Source organism: Bidens hawaiensis, unplaced genomic scaffold (assembly GCF_021521415.1).
Source record: "Bidens hawaiensis isolate Kalapana, Puna unplaced genomic scaffold, B.hawaiensis_p1.1 tig00008700_1, whole genome shotgun sequence".
Classification (NCBI taxonomy): domain Eukaryota; kingdom Viridiplantae; phylum Streptophyta; class Magnoliopsida; order Asterales; family Asteraceae; genus Bidens; species Bidens hawaiensis.
The window spans coordinates 150,538-166,498 of record NW_027491627.1 but is presented as its reverse complement, the minus strand read 5'-3'; positions in this window follow the sequence as shown (position 1 = coordinate 166,498).

Genomic DNA, 15,961 nt, shown 5'->3' with positions numbered 1-15,961 from the left:
AGAAACGGAACATACTTTTGGAGTAAGTACTTTTGCGATTGAGCGCACGACATAAGATTAAGCCTTCTAGAAGTTGTGTTGCCGAAAACTTTGAGAATTTTACCATTGACAAGCGGAATGCGAATGAATTTATCGAAACAAACGACTTCGGGATGATGCAAAGATAACCAATCCATGCCTACTATGACATTGAAACTTCCCATTTGCATCGGGATGAGATCAATGGAGAATTTATGCTTGGAAAGGATGAGAGAACAATCGCGGACGACGGAATTAATGGTAATAGAATTGCCATTGGCGACTTCAACGGAAAACAGTCGGGAAAGCTTAGTTCGAGGCATAACAAGTTTCGACTCAAATTTCAAAGATATAAAACTTATATCGGCACCAGTATCAAATAAAATATAAGCCATATGATAGTTCACAACATCGTTTGCAACTTGAGCTTAATTAGCGTTCATCATAAAAGCTCTCCCTTGGTTGCCATGGTTGACTTGAGGTGCTAGTTGGGGAGGTGGAGGTGGTGCTTGGTGTGACATTCGTCAGTTTCGGGTTCTATTTGTATTCGTTTGTGTATTCGTTTATCACGTAAACCGACCCGATTTATATCCCGAACATTTCAAAAATATAAAATATTGGATTTTTATGTTACCAAATCATTCCCATTTGTTCAATATGAAAAACACCTTTTACGGATTCGAAAACGGCTTTAAAACGATCAAATTACATCAAAAACGAACTTCTGGGACGCAAAACGAACCACGCAAGACGAGCTGACCAGACCCCACTCTCATGGGTGCCACGCCCAGTGGCCATGATGGCTAGGGCGGCCGCGCGTGGCAGCCTTAGACCTGCAACAATCCGAATTTTTGTTGTTTTATGCCTTGTTTGACCAAATTAACCAACCCATTTGCATGTAAACACTTGAAAGAATCATTATACCCAAACCCTTACTCTTTCCCTATATAAACAAGACCATTCCATCTTCTTTTGGTTGCTTCTTCTTCTTCCAAAAACTCTCTCAAACTAAAGATCCAATTATCCATTCTTCAAGTTCTTAGTTCATCTTCCACATTAACGCTAACCTTGTTTATAACTAATTCTTGTTACTTAAAGCTTGTTATTGCAACATACACATAATATAATACCCCTTGTTACCTTTGGTAGTTACTTCTCCGATTCCGGTCGGTGAGATTTCGGACCTTGTAAGGCAAGGCTTTGTGGAGGACTTCGTGTCCTTGATATATATATATATATATATATATATATATATATATATATATATATATATACTTATATAACTTGTTTATACATACTAACCATACTTAAATTCTGCTCATTTTAGAAAGGTGTCGTTAACGTAATGCAATTAATGATAACTATAAAATCCTAGACTATTTTGCATCCCCTTATAGCAAGGTGTCGCTAACGTAATTCTATTAGCGATTTATCTATTTATCCAAGCTATTGCGTTTATTTATCGTTTTGTATACAAGTTTTTTGGTTTTTCTTACTATATACTTATATGCTCAAACTTATGAATTGCTCACCAACCTTTGTGTTGATAAACTTTATTTTATGAAATGTTACAGGTTTGACTTTTGTTGACTCGAGGACTTGACGAAAAACGTTACCTATACTATTAAGATATTAGTAAAACGAACAATATAATTGTTTACTTGTATTCAATTTGTTTGTATGAACGAGATGTGTTGTTTAATGAATTATGAAATAAAATGAGTTGATTAAATATTGTCACTTTAAATAGCGTCTTGTGTATTTGTTCAATCACGTTGCACCCCGGCATGTTCCGCCGCCTTTGATCGGGGTGTGACAGATTGGTATCAGAGTCACAAGACTATAGAATAGGTGGTTAGACGTAACGACCTAGTATAGTCTTTGCTTTAAGCTCCTTATACGTCTTGCCAATACGTGTTTACCCTACTTGATTTTTCATTACACTTGTTTATTTATATACTTATTTATTTCATCAAATCATAAATATACACATACACACACTTTCATAGTACTCCATGCTTGGTTTAAAAAAGCGCGCTTAAGGCGAGGTGAGGCGAGAAGCGACCCAAGGAGAGCACCTCAACGCTTTTGCTTACCCAAGGCGAAGCCTGTTCAAAAAGCGAGCGCTTTTTACGCTTTTGTGCGAAGCGAAAAAGCGAGGAGGCGAAGGCTTTATGTACAAAACGTGACCAGTTAGCCCATTTCAACTTAACCTTTATAATTAACCATTTCTAGACTTTTTACATTTGGCAATAAACTTTTAAAAGTTGAAACACTTTTGAGTAGTGTTTTTTTAAACAATTCCGAGTAATTTGGTGTTTTATAACTTGTTTTTATGCTACTTTAATATTTTGGGCGAGTACTGTGGTACTCGAAAAATTGTACTACACTACTTTTTGAATTTTGGGATATATATATATGTTGATGTTTTAGAGGTTTAATATATACTATAATGTGGTTTGTATATAATATGTGGCTTATAAATAATTAAATATTTTTTAAAATACGGTCGCCTCGTGTTCAACAAGCATTCGCTTTTGCGCTTTTCGCCTCGGCTGAGGACCTCTTCGCTTTTGTTCGCCTCGCGCTTTTTTAATCCAAGACTCCAAGGTATCCTTACCTTAAAACTAGTTTTTATTGTGTTTTATGGATCACGAGCTTAACTTGGATCCCGTTGTTTCAAATCTCCTTAAAGATTGTCTCATATGAGATGACCACTTTAAGTTGTCTAATGCGAGCGTTCTGGTCGCCATCCTAATTTTTCGGTGTTAAAACAATAGAACCACGGTGGTTCGTGGACTAGTGTTTTGACATGACGTTGTATTCCGATTTATTATATTTATTACAATCGTTATTTGAGTCGAAAACATGAAAAAGACGCGGTGGTACGTGCACATGTTTAGACTCCAACAAGGTATTTTTTGAAAAAAGGTTTTTAGTGTCGGAATATCAAGTCATGGTGGTTCATGCGCGATTTTTCCGCCTTTAAATCTTAAGACATTATTTACAAATTTCAAGGATTTAAACAATTTTTCCTTTTACTCCGCCGTATTAATTCTCATCACAAGTTCTCATTTATAAATGTTATTTTTTATTGTGAATAATTATTTTATATCTTGATTTGATATGGTAAAATTTCTATACAAATTTTCTCATTTTGTTTTCCCAACGATTTTATTTACAAAATTTTGTTCATTGCATTTCTTCGATATAAGTTAAAAAAAGGGGGGGGATATATATATATATATACACACACACACACATATAGTTTGATCTATTAATAATGATTTTTAATATGTCATCCTTGTTTATTAAAACTATTTATAAATCCAAATTTTATCATATGAATTTCATCATATTAAAAAGGTTTTATGATAAATTTTACCTTAAATTCTCAAGTAAACTCCCATTATATAGATTTTAACTTGCCTTTAATGTTTTCATACAAGTTTCCATAAAAATCTTTATTTTTATAACGATCCCGTTCATTTTGGAACTATCATTTCACAATATCGATTATTTAAATTTTCTCACGACATTTTAATTACACTATATTATATAATATACATGGTAGAATTTTCGTTACCCGAATTTATTTTTATAACAACTTTCATCATGCAATTTTTAATTCATTATAAATTTTCATGGATAAAATTTGCATCAAACGATTTTCTTCGTTTTAAATTTCTTATGGTAGTTTCGCCTTGATTTTTCAAAAATTCACAAACTTATAGCTTGTAACTTTCTTGAAATCCTCATGCAAAACTTCATAGAAATTTTATTTTAAAGACAAAAAAAAACTTGTTTATGTCACTTTCTCGATTCACAATGACGGTCATTTTAACTTACCGTGATATTTTCGTTATACGATACTACCTCCGTCCCATTATAAGTGTCTTAGTTTGACTTTTCAAGTCTTTCTTTCGCAACTTTGACCGTAAATATTTTTGTTCGTGTCATATAATACTTGATGAAAATTATATCAATGTAAAATACATTTAAAACCCAATCCATTCATATATTTTACATCAAGTATTATATAACACAAACAAAAATATTGTCGGTCAAAGTTAAACAAGAAAGACTTGAAAAATCAAACTAGGACACTTATAATGGGATGCAGGGAGTATTAAATAACGAACTTGGTAAAAAATTTCCAATACGCAAATTCTTATGCTCAAAGAAACTATCAACATTCATATTGATACCTCATAACAAATCCCGACATTAAATTAACTTGTTCTTTTTATTCTTATTTCCTCATAAGCAAGGAATTTCGTTTTGACCCTTATAGAACTTATTTTGCTTCCTCATGACAATCGACTCTTATTTTTACAATAAACTTCAAAATAAGCAAACCTTATTATCATAGTTACTATGATGTTTTCAACTACTAAATGTTAAGTATTTCGAGAACGATTTGCGTTACGCGAATTGGTTTATTTCAAAAGTTATCCAACCCGACGTATCGTAGCAACTCTCATTTTAGTGGAAAATTTTTAGCAATTAAAATTGTTGTGATTCAATAGCTTGAATCTCAATATTTTATTTTATACATAATAACTTGTAATTTTAATCATCAATAGATTCATGAATGTTTCAATCACTATTTATAAACTATGATATTTTCAATTAAAAAAAAAATTATTAATCAAAATTTCCCTAAACGCAACTACAAGTTTCCAAACACCCGTATCACATCTCAAACTACCACCTTAACATAAACCGTCCTTACACTACAAAAGTTTTCACACGCACTCAAATCTTTCCCCAATATGAACGAAACCTAACATACCAAAGTTATACCCTCACCAACTCAAACCCCGCGTAAATCCAAGATGTACAAAATCAACCCAACAAAAAGCCCTAAATACCGACACTTTTATGCCATGAAAACCAATCAAACTCACTATCCAAATACTTCAAAGACGCCGACAAACACACCCACAAATGCCTTGGACATATACAAACCAAAGCTTACCCAACTATGACTCGATCATTCGATCCTTGCTATGTCAAATCACAAACCATGTCGCCACACCGTTCCTATCTAACCATAGGTTTGATATCAAAATTAGAAACCTCAACACTCCTTATGAAATACATGTATAAACCGAATCTCAACCCAAACTAGTCAAGATCAAATTATCCAACCCATCAACTTAACCCGAGCTCAAATAAGCAAAACCTCACCTAAATAGACCAACCACTACTCACACAAATCATCTAAGCCTAACCCACTCAAATGAACTAAACACAACGAACCTCATCAATCCAACTCAACAAAACCCAACTACGCAAGCCAACCGAAACACACTCACTTTTCACCAAATTTTCAAACTGTTCACCGTTCGAAGCCTAAAACCCCTCCCAATGCACGCAAGCTTCGTTTTACCCTCAAATTTTTTTATGTATGTATATACAACTAGTATATTCATAAAAACCTCATGTGTTCAAATAATCACTTATAGATTATAAACCATTCTCCCAAAAACTCTCTCAAACTAAAGATCCAAGTATCCATTCTTAAAGTTCTTAGTTCATCTTCCACATTAATGCTAACCTTGTTTATAACTAATTCGTGTTACTTAAATCTTGTTGTTGCAACATACACATAATATAATACCCCTTGTTACCTTTGGTAGTTAGTTCTCCGATTCCGGTCGGTGAGGTTTCGGACCTTATAAGGCAAGGCTTCGTGGAGGACTTCGTGTCCTTGATATATATACTTATATAACTTGTTTATACATACTAACCATGCTTAACTTCTGCTCATTTTAGTTTGTTTGTCATATTTACAAGTTCTTGGTTATGTGGGCATGTGGAGACCATCTATGAACTTGTTGTGAGATTGAAATCGAACCAAACCGAACTTTTGTTTAAAAACTTTGTTGTTAACTTTTTGGTTGTAAAACATAAGTATTTTCATTTGTACATTATTATACAAGTTCTTGGTTATTTGGGCATGTGGAAACCATCTATGAACTTGTTGTGAGATGGAAACCAAACCAATCCGATTTTTACTCGCTTAAGACACACAAGTGTGTTTTTAGCTATCAAGACTTGTATATTTCTTTAAAAATAGTATACAAACTGATTTTAATTATTTTCTTAAAAAAGCCTGTTTGGATAAATTTGGTGAGCATGCCCTCCACTGTAAGGAACTGCTTGGGTTCAAGTATCGTCACGACTGGGTTAGAGATGTCTTATGTGATGTGCTTAGGCGTGCTGGGATCTCAGCCAAAAAGAGGCACCTGTTAACTTTCTAACTGATCCGAGAGAGGGAAGATCTACACTGCGTCCTGTGGACGTTCTTGTGTTTGGATGGGCAGGGGGTAAGCATGCATGTGTCAACCTCACTGGGGTGTCCCCGTTGGTGGGGTTGAGAGATAGTGGTTTCGTTCCGAGACAGGCGGTTTTGAGGGCGGAATCTAGGAAGGTTGCTAAGCATGAGGCAGCGTGTTTGGAGAATCAGCACGTGTTCATTCCATTTGCCTTCGACACATTTCGATCTCTAGCTCCCGAGGCGGTTCGCTTCTTGGAACGGGTGCAGAAGGTGGTCCACAGTGACTCGCAGAGCCCGAGGAACCAAGGATTTATATTTAGTAGAATAGGCTTTGAGATCCAAAAGGGGATAGCGACGCAGCTTGTTGCTCGCTTACCCATTATCCAGATGTAGTTTGGTTGGTGTTAAATGTTAATAAAAGTACTATTTTGATAAAAAAAAAATTAAGTACTTGAAAATGTTGGATCCAACTTGATCTCATAACATAGTTAGAACCGACAAAACCGAAGACTCGCTTAACGTGCATTGTTAGTTCTAAAACAATAGAACTACATACTTGGTTAAGTCTTATTAAGTTTTATTGAGTTATCTCATAACATTCCTTATTTTGGAAAGTTGACTTTGGGTTTGACCAATTACGTAGACCCGAACCAATAACCCGTACACTCGTTAAAGACCCGTTTTAGTATCTTTGTCCCAAAGGAACTTGAATTTTTGCATTTTTCGTACCTTATAACTTAACATAGGTTAAGTAAATATTAAGGTTAGATACTTTAACCCGGTTTCAAGCAAACTTACATTTTAAATGGTTATTATAAATTCTTAAATAGTTACATTTTAAACCTTGAACATTAATTGTTTACTTTTTCTCAACATGTATTTTATTAAAAACCTTCAAGACAACCTTTTAATCCAAGACTTTATTTATTTAGGCTTCATACGTTAAACTCGTCGTTCTGACAAATCTCCAAATTATCACCTTTAAAGTTTATTACTTGAACATGAGTACTTTCATACCCCGTTTTCCATCTTTCGATTTGGGGTGACATTTCATACTTATTCAACTAAATGCTTTATACTTGAAATTTAACCCACAAACGTTATTGTATACTTTACTTAAATAATTGCTTGATTTGGTGTTATATGATTATATGCCTATGTGTTTATCGCTTTTGGTTGGTGGAACTATAAAATCCTAGTCTATTTGAAATCCCTTATAGAAAGGTGTCGTTAACGTAATGCAATTAATGATAACTATAAAATCCTAGACTATTTTGCATCCCCTTATAGCAAGGTGTCGCTAACGTAATTCTATTATCGATTTTATCTATTTATCCAAGCTATTGCGTTTATTTATCGTTTCGTATACAAGTTTTGTGGTTTTTCTTACTATATACTTATATGCTCAAACTTATGAATTGCTCACCAACCTTTGTGTTGATAAACTTTATTTTATGAAATGTTACAGGTTTGACTTTTGTTGACTCGGGGACTTGACGAAAAACGTTACCAAGACTATTAGGATATTAGTAAAACGAACAATATAATTGTTTACTTGTATTCAATTTGTTTATATGAACGAGATGTGTTGTTTAATGATTTATGAAATAAAATGAGTTGATTAAATATTGTCACTTTAAATAGTGTCTTGTGTATTTGTCCAATAACGTTGCACCCCAGCATGTTCCGCCGCCTTTGGTCGGGGTGTGACACTTGGATTGCTTGGATGGGTTGGATGAGTGGTGCATTCAGTTGGGGAATTTGGGGTTGGTAAGTTTGAACTTGGTAGGCTTGGGTTTGGTAGTAGGGTACGGTCACGGTTTGGGCTTGGTTAGCAAAAGTTAAACGTGGGCAATTGTTGCAGAAATGGTTAGGATCTCCACAATTGAAGCAAGCTCGGGGTTGGTTTTGTGGGTAGGGTGCATATCGGTTTTGGGAATTTTGGGGAAAGGTTCTTGGTTGGTTTGGTTGGTTAGGTTGGGTTCATTGGGCGGATCGGCATGTGGTGTGGAGGTGACCAAGTCTGTTACAAATGGTACAATGGAGACAAGGCATATTTGGTGGGTGGTGAAGTTGGCAAGTGTTGCATAGCGGGGCGATACCGGTATAGGGTCTTCGGTTTGGTGGTGCGGCTTGAGTTTGTTGTTAAGGTTGGGTAACGGCGAAGTTTCATTAGTTGGATTTGGGTTTCTTGTTGTTGTTGTTGTTGTGACGGGATGAGTTGAAGTATTTAATGGCTTTTGGTGCGGGTTAAACCTTGGCTTGCGATGCGGGCTTGGGCTTGGCTTGGCTTTCTCACTCGGTTTCTTGAGGGTTAGAGTACCCGCCTTCACATGATTTTTCGATAGCGCACCGGCCAAAGTTATGGCGTCCTCAAGATTCACGGGTTTGCTACTCATAACAGAGTCCCCAGTTTGCATCGGTAGACCCCAAATGTATTTATCAAGCTCGCGCTCAGTCGGGGTAACCAAGTGAGGGACAAGAATGCTCAACTTGTTAAATCGGAGTGAATAAGCGGCGTTATCACCACTATCTTGTTTTAGGTTCCAAAATTCTTCCTCAAGCTTTTGGAGCTCGTGTTTGGGACATAATTTCTTCATCATAAGCGTCTAGAGATCGACCCATGGAAGAGCCATAGCTGTATCCAAACCTTGGAGGTGCATAAAACTACCCCCACCATGTTAGAGCGGTCTTTTTAAACATGCTTGAAGCAAAATTTGTCTTTTTGGCTTCAGGGCATTCGCTATGTCGAAACACACTCTCGATCGATTCGAACCATTGCAACAAGGTAGTCGCACAGTTGGTTCCAAGGAACTCAGACAGGTTGGCACTAGTAAATTGCTTATACAAGTAGGATGCGGGTTTGGGTTCAACGGGTGCGAGTTGGGTAGCTTGGATTTGGGTTATAAGTTCGGGAATCACAACGGCCATTTGTTTGGCGACGAAAGCATCCATACGTCGGTTGGAGTTCTTGCGCGGTTGGAGTCTTAGCGGAGGCATGCTAAAAGTATATAAAGAAATGGAATACGTTTTGGGTAAAAAAAATGAATACGAGGGTGTATAAAATAAATTAAGATTTCATTTTTTTAATGTGAATCCTAGAGTTAGTAAGGAGAAGATGTTAGTGTTAGATAAAATGTAAAACTTTGTATATAAATAACAAAACCATAAACAAAATGTAAATGATTTTGAGATGTTAAAGCTTGAAAATTTGGAGATTTTGAGATTTATCGAGTCGGAAAATCGTACATGAACCACCATGACGTGATATTCCAACACTAAAAGTTTTATAAAACACCACGTTGAAGTCTAAACATGTGTACGAACCACCGCGACTTTTTCATGTTTTCGACTCAAATAACGATAATAACACAATAAATCGAGATACAACGTCATGTCAAAACACTAGTCTACGAACCACCGTAGTTCTATTGTTTTAACACCGAAAATTAGGATGGCGACCGGAACGCTCGAATTCGACTACTTAAAGAATTGACATGTATAACACGATTTGTGGCCTAGAAAACGAGCACTATAACTCAACCATCCCAGGTAAGTAAATCACCTTCGATCCTTGGAATCGTTTTGTCAAATGGTCGTTTTATAATGTCTCGTTTTCTATGATGGCTACAAACCCGATATAAACGCAACCTTTAAGGGATTTGAAATAACTGGATCCAAGTTAATCTTGTAATCCATAAAACATAATGAAAATCTACTTTTTTTGCGTTTTAAGGTAAGGATACCTTGGAAATACTATGAAAGTGTGTGTATGTGAACATTTAGGATATTGGTGAATTTTAAACAAATTTATAAATAACATGTGGTATGAATAATCAATTATATCACGTATAGGACCCTAAACATAACAATATTAGGTCGTTACGTCTAACCACCTATCTTATTGTCAGGGCTCTGATACCAATATGTCACACCCTGACCAAAGGCGGCGGAACATGCCGAGGTGTAACGATTGCCCATAAGCGCATGACACTATTTAAAGAAACAATATTTAACAAACTCATTTCATTTCACAACATCGAAAATGTAACATAACAATATTCAAAGGATAGTCACAACAAAATATAGCAAATCAAATATTGTTCATTTTTGCTAAATATCCTAAAGGTATCGATGTCGTTTTATTCAACTCCACAATCAACCTAGAAGCAAACCTGTAACATTTCATAAAATAAAGTTTATAAACACAAAGGTTGGTGAGCAATTCATAAGTTTGAGCACATATATATAGTAAGAAAAGCCACAAAACTTGTATACGAAACAATAAATAAACGCAATAACTTGGATAAATAGATAAAATCGCTAGTAGAATTACGTTAGCGATACCTTGCTATAAGGGGATGCCAAATAGTCTAGGATTTTATAGTTATCGTTAATTGCATTACGTTAACGACACCTTGCAATAAGGGGATGCCAAATAGACTAAGATTTTATAGTTCCACCAACCAAAAGCGATAAACACATAGGCATATAATCATAGAACACCAAATTGAGCAATTATTTAAGTAAAGTATACAACAACATTTGTGGTTTAAGACTCAAGTATAAAGCATTTAGTTTAGATAAGTATGAAATGTCACCCCAAAACAAAAGATAGAAAACGGGGTATGAAAGTACTCACGTTCAAGTAATAAACTTGAAAGATGATAGTTTGAAGATTTGCCGGAACGACGAGTTTAACGAATAATGCCTAAAAGGAAATAAGTCTTGGATTTAGAAAGGTTGTCTTGAAGATCTTTAAATCAAAAAATAATTGTTGCGAAAAAGTAAACAATTAAAGTTCAAGGTTTAAAATGTAACTACTTAAGAATTTATAAATAATAACCCTTTAAAATGAAAGTTTACTCGAAACCGGGTTAGAAGTATCTAACCTTAAAATTTATTTAACCTATGTTAAGTAATAAGATGGGAAAAATGCAAAGATGCAAGTTCCTTTGGGATAAAGATACTAAAACGGGTCTTTAATGAGTGTTCGGGTTGTTGGTTCGGGTCTTGACAATTGGTCAAACCCAAAGTCAACTATCCAAAATAATGAATGTTATGAGATAACTCAATAAAACTTAATAAGACTTAACCAAGTATGTAGTTCTATTGTTTTAGAACTAACAACGCACGTTAAGCGAGTGTTCAGTTTAGTTGGTCCAAACTTTGTTATGAGATCAAGTTGGATCCTACATTTCCAGGTACTTAAGAAAATAATTAAAATCAGTTTGTAAAATATTTTTAAAGAAATATACAAGTCTTGATAGCTTAAGACACACTTGTGTGTCTTAAGCGAGTAAAAAATCGGATTGGTTTGGTTTCCATCTCACAACAAGTTCATATATGGTTTTCACATGCCCAAGTATCAAAGATCTTGTATAATAATGTACAAATAAAAATACTTAAGTTTTACAACCAAAAAGTTAACAACAAAGGTTTTAAACAAAAGTTTGGTTTACAGTCTAGAGCTATTTACGGTTAAACCGAAGCATAGACTCTTAGAACTCATAACCATGGAACTTGTAAATATAACAAATAAACTAAAATGAGCAAAAGTTAATCAAGATTAATATGTATAAACAAGTTTTATATATATATCAAGGACACGAAGTCCTCCATGAAGCCTTGCCTTACAAGGTCCGAAACCTCACCGACCGGAATCGGAGAAGTAACTACCAAAGGTAATAAGGGGTATTATAGTATATATATGTTGTTCCGCCATAATCAAGTAGTAATAAGACTACATAAGCTAATTAGAATGAAAGATTAAACTCAGTTTGACTTTTGGAAGTCAAACACTCAAGAACACATAAATAAACAACCTTGGATCTTTGATATTTGAGAGATTTTTTGGAGTTGTAGCAGGGGAAAATGAAGGGGAAAGGGGGTGTATATATAGGGTAATGTTGGTAGTCAAATATGGGTGTGAGACACAAGAGTTTGCATGCAAAAAGGATCAAAACAAAACACAAAACAACAAATTCGTAGCTGCTGGTCTGCATCAGGTCGCGCCACGCGACCATGAGGTTGCTCCCCCATCGCGTAGCGCGATGGGTGGTGGCTGGTGGTTTTTCCAACTTTTGATAATTGGCAGATTTGGTCCTTGAAGTTCGTTTAAGTGATTTTTACGCGTTTTAAGGACCAAAAAGGATGTTTTCAAGACCCAACAAGTGTAAAACAATATTGTAACATAAAATCCATCATTTTGATTATAACATAAGCTTCGTTTTACAAAACGGGTTGTTTACATAATAAAACAATATAAATACGAATACAAACAAGACCCGAAATTGACGAATGTCACAGCAAAATTGCAGCAAAGAGGAAGAAGAAGAAGTGTGTATATTTGTGTGTCTAAAGTGAAGAGTTGGTCCTGGTTATATAACCATACATTCATAATCAACATTTTTAATGACCATTAAATTGTAATTATATTCCAATAATGGCCATTAGTGCATATTACAAAATTGAAAATAATAATCATTGTCATGATGATTATTAAATGGTATTGATCAGACCAATAGATTTTGAATCTCAAAAACAAATTCAAACAACAACCCCCCCCCCCTGCGCGCACGTAGGACTTGTGGTAAAAACATGTCATAAAGATTCAAATGAGTGGTAAAGGCTCTACCTTATATACCACTCATTGTTTTGTTCCTAATCCGATGTGGGACAACTTTTACCACTTCCTTATTAAGACTTCATTCACACACTTTCACTTAAAACTTCCAACAATCCCCCACATGAATGGAGGTCAAAACAACATTATTCCGATTAGATTTCAGCAGTTGAATCTTGCATACAATAGGTAGGTGTTATCTTTTGAACCTTTGCTTATGAAGCATACTTAGCCCACTAGCTCTGAGTAGACAGTGATGTCTTTGAACTCGTCTGCCGTTTGTGTAGACGACAATACACTTCACACAAGACTCTCTCCGACAAAGTCAAGTCCTCATAGTTATGTTCATTATGGTCATGAATATGAGCATGGTTCTGCAAGAGCTTTTAAGTATTGTGCCCAACAACACCCTTCGAAACGACCCCACTTCTCTCTCACATAGGTGATTCACCATGTATGACTACCTTGGTCGAATCATTAAAAGCCATATGCTTAGCCTCACACTTGTCATTTTAGGAATAAACTAGGAAGGTTACCTAGCTATGTAGTAATATCCCTCTTAAATTGTAAGGTTATCCCCCACAGTGACCACACTAATTTATACAATTAGGTTTTCCTATTGAACTCAATTCCTGGGATCTCCAAACAGTTGAGTTAGGTTTCCTTCGTATGAACTTTAACTTTTCAAGGGCTTCAGTCTCATTCCCATAGAAGACTTTTGAACTAACTCTCTACTTAGGCCTTTTTTTAGCGGATCCGAATATATTATCCTTTGACTTCACGTAGTCAACAGTGATAATTCCAGTAGATATTAGTTGTCGTACCGTATTATTTCTATGTCTAATATGTCTATTCTTACCATTATACATTGTGCTATGAGCTCTGCCAATTGCCGATTGGTTATCACAATGTATACAGATGGCCGATGCCGGCTTAGGCCATCTTGGTATATCCTAAACAAATTGACGTAACCATTCTGCCTCTTCGCCCGCTTTATCTAGGGCGATGAATTCTGATTCCATCGTGGATCTAGCTATAACCGTTTGATTTGACGATTTCCACGATATAGCTGCACCTCCAAGTGTGAATGCATACCCACTTGTTGCTCTGGAATCTTTCGTGTCAGATATCCAATTTGCATCACAGTGTCCTTCGATAACTGCTGGATATCTGTTCTAATGTAACCCGTATTCCCTAGTGTATCTTAGGTACCGAAGCAACCGAATCACACAGTTCCAATGATTTGAACTTGGGTTGCTTGTGTATCTACATAGCTTGCTCACAACATATGATAAGTCGGGTCTAGTGCAACTCATAAGATACATCAAACTACCAATAATTCTTGAGTATTCCAAATGGTTAACGGGTTCACCTCTATTCTTAGCTAGATGTTGACTTTTGTCAATGGGAGTTCTAGCTACATTAGAGTCATTCGTATTAAACTTCTCAAGAATTTTGCTCACGTAATGGTATTGACTTAAAACAAGTCCATTTTGGGTTCGTGTGATTTTAACTCCCAGAATCACATCCGCAAAACCCATGTCTTTCATGTCAACCCTAGCTTTTAGCATGTTCTTTGTGGACGTTATGATTTTATCATCACTTCCAGCAATGAGCATATCATCTACGTATAGACATAAAATGATATATCCATCGGATGTGTCCTTCACGTATACACATTTGTCACATTCATTGATTTTGAACCCAGCATCAAGCATTTGTCACAACATCCTCCTGGAATTACACACTTTCTTTACTTGCCAAACGGCTATGAAGCCTTCAGGTTGTTCCATGTAAATCTCTTCCTCCATATTTCCATTCAAGAAAGCTGTTTTTACATCCATTTGGTGAACTTCCAAGTTTCTAATGGCGGCAATGGAAAGCATTAACCTGATAGTGGTTATTTGCGTAACTGGAGAATACGTATCAAAGTAATCTAAATATTCTCGTTGTTTATATCCTTTGATCACCAACCTTGCCTTATACTTATCGATAGCGCCATCAGGTTTTATCTTCTTCTTGAATCCATCGATATCCTAGTGGTTTACACCCTTGAGGAAGATCCACTAGTTCCCATGTATGATTTTGTAAGATAGAATCTATCTCACATTTGATGGCCTCCCTCCACTGAGGGCCTTCTGCAGAATTCACCACTTGTTGGTACGTTTGAGGTTCCTCTTCTACCTTGTAGGTAAGGAAATCAGGGCCGAAGAATTTTTCAGTACTTTGCCGTTTACTTTTTCTGATTTCAACCTCCTATGTCTCAGATTGATCCCGAGGTTCATATCTTGTACCCTCGTTCTCTGGAATAGTTTCCTCAACCGGTCTAGGATAGCTCGTTTTCCCTCACCCAAACATGGGAACATATGTTCAAACCATGATGCATCCTTAGATTCGGTTATGGTGCCATTGTTTATTCCGGGGTTCTTGGAATCATGCACAAGAAATCGAAATGCACCACCAGGACGGGTATATCCTATAAATACACAATCCGCGGTTTTGGGTCCTATTAGTAGGCGTTTCGGTGGAGTCACCACTACCTTGGCTAGGCACCCTCACACTCGCAAGTATTTATATGATGGTTTATTTCCCGTCCATAATTCATATGGCGCTAGATCTTTCTTTTTATTGGGTATCATGTTCAAGACATAATTCGCCGATAAGATTGCTTCCCCCCCCCCCCCACATGTCCGGGCTTACCCCAGAACTTATCATCATGGCATTCATCATTTCTTTCAAGGTCCGGTTTTTACGTTCCCCAGAACTTTGGCGTGAGTTCATGTATGATTCCTTCCTTTCCACACAAGTCAACAAAAGGTAAAACATATTCACCTCCTCGGTCACTCCTTACTCTTTTGATTTTCCGATTTAGTTGATTCTCAACTTCGGCTTTAAATAAGATAAACTTATCAATAGCCTCGTCCTTACCCTTAAGTAAGGAAACATAGCAATACCTTGTACCATCATCAATGAGCGTGATGAGGTACTTGTTCCCACCACGAGTAGGAATTGCTTTTAGATTACACACATCG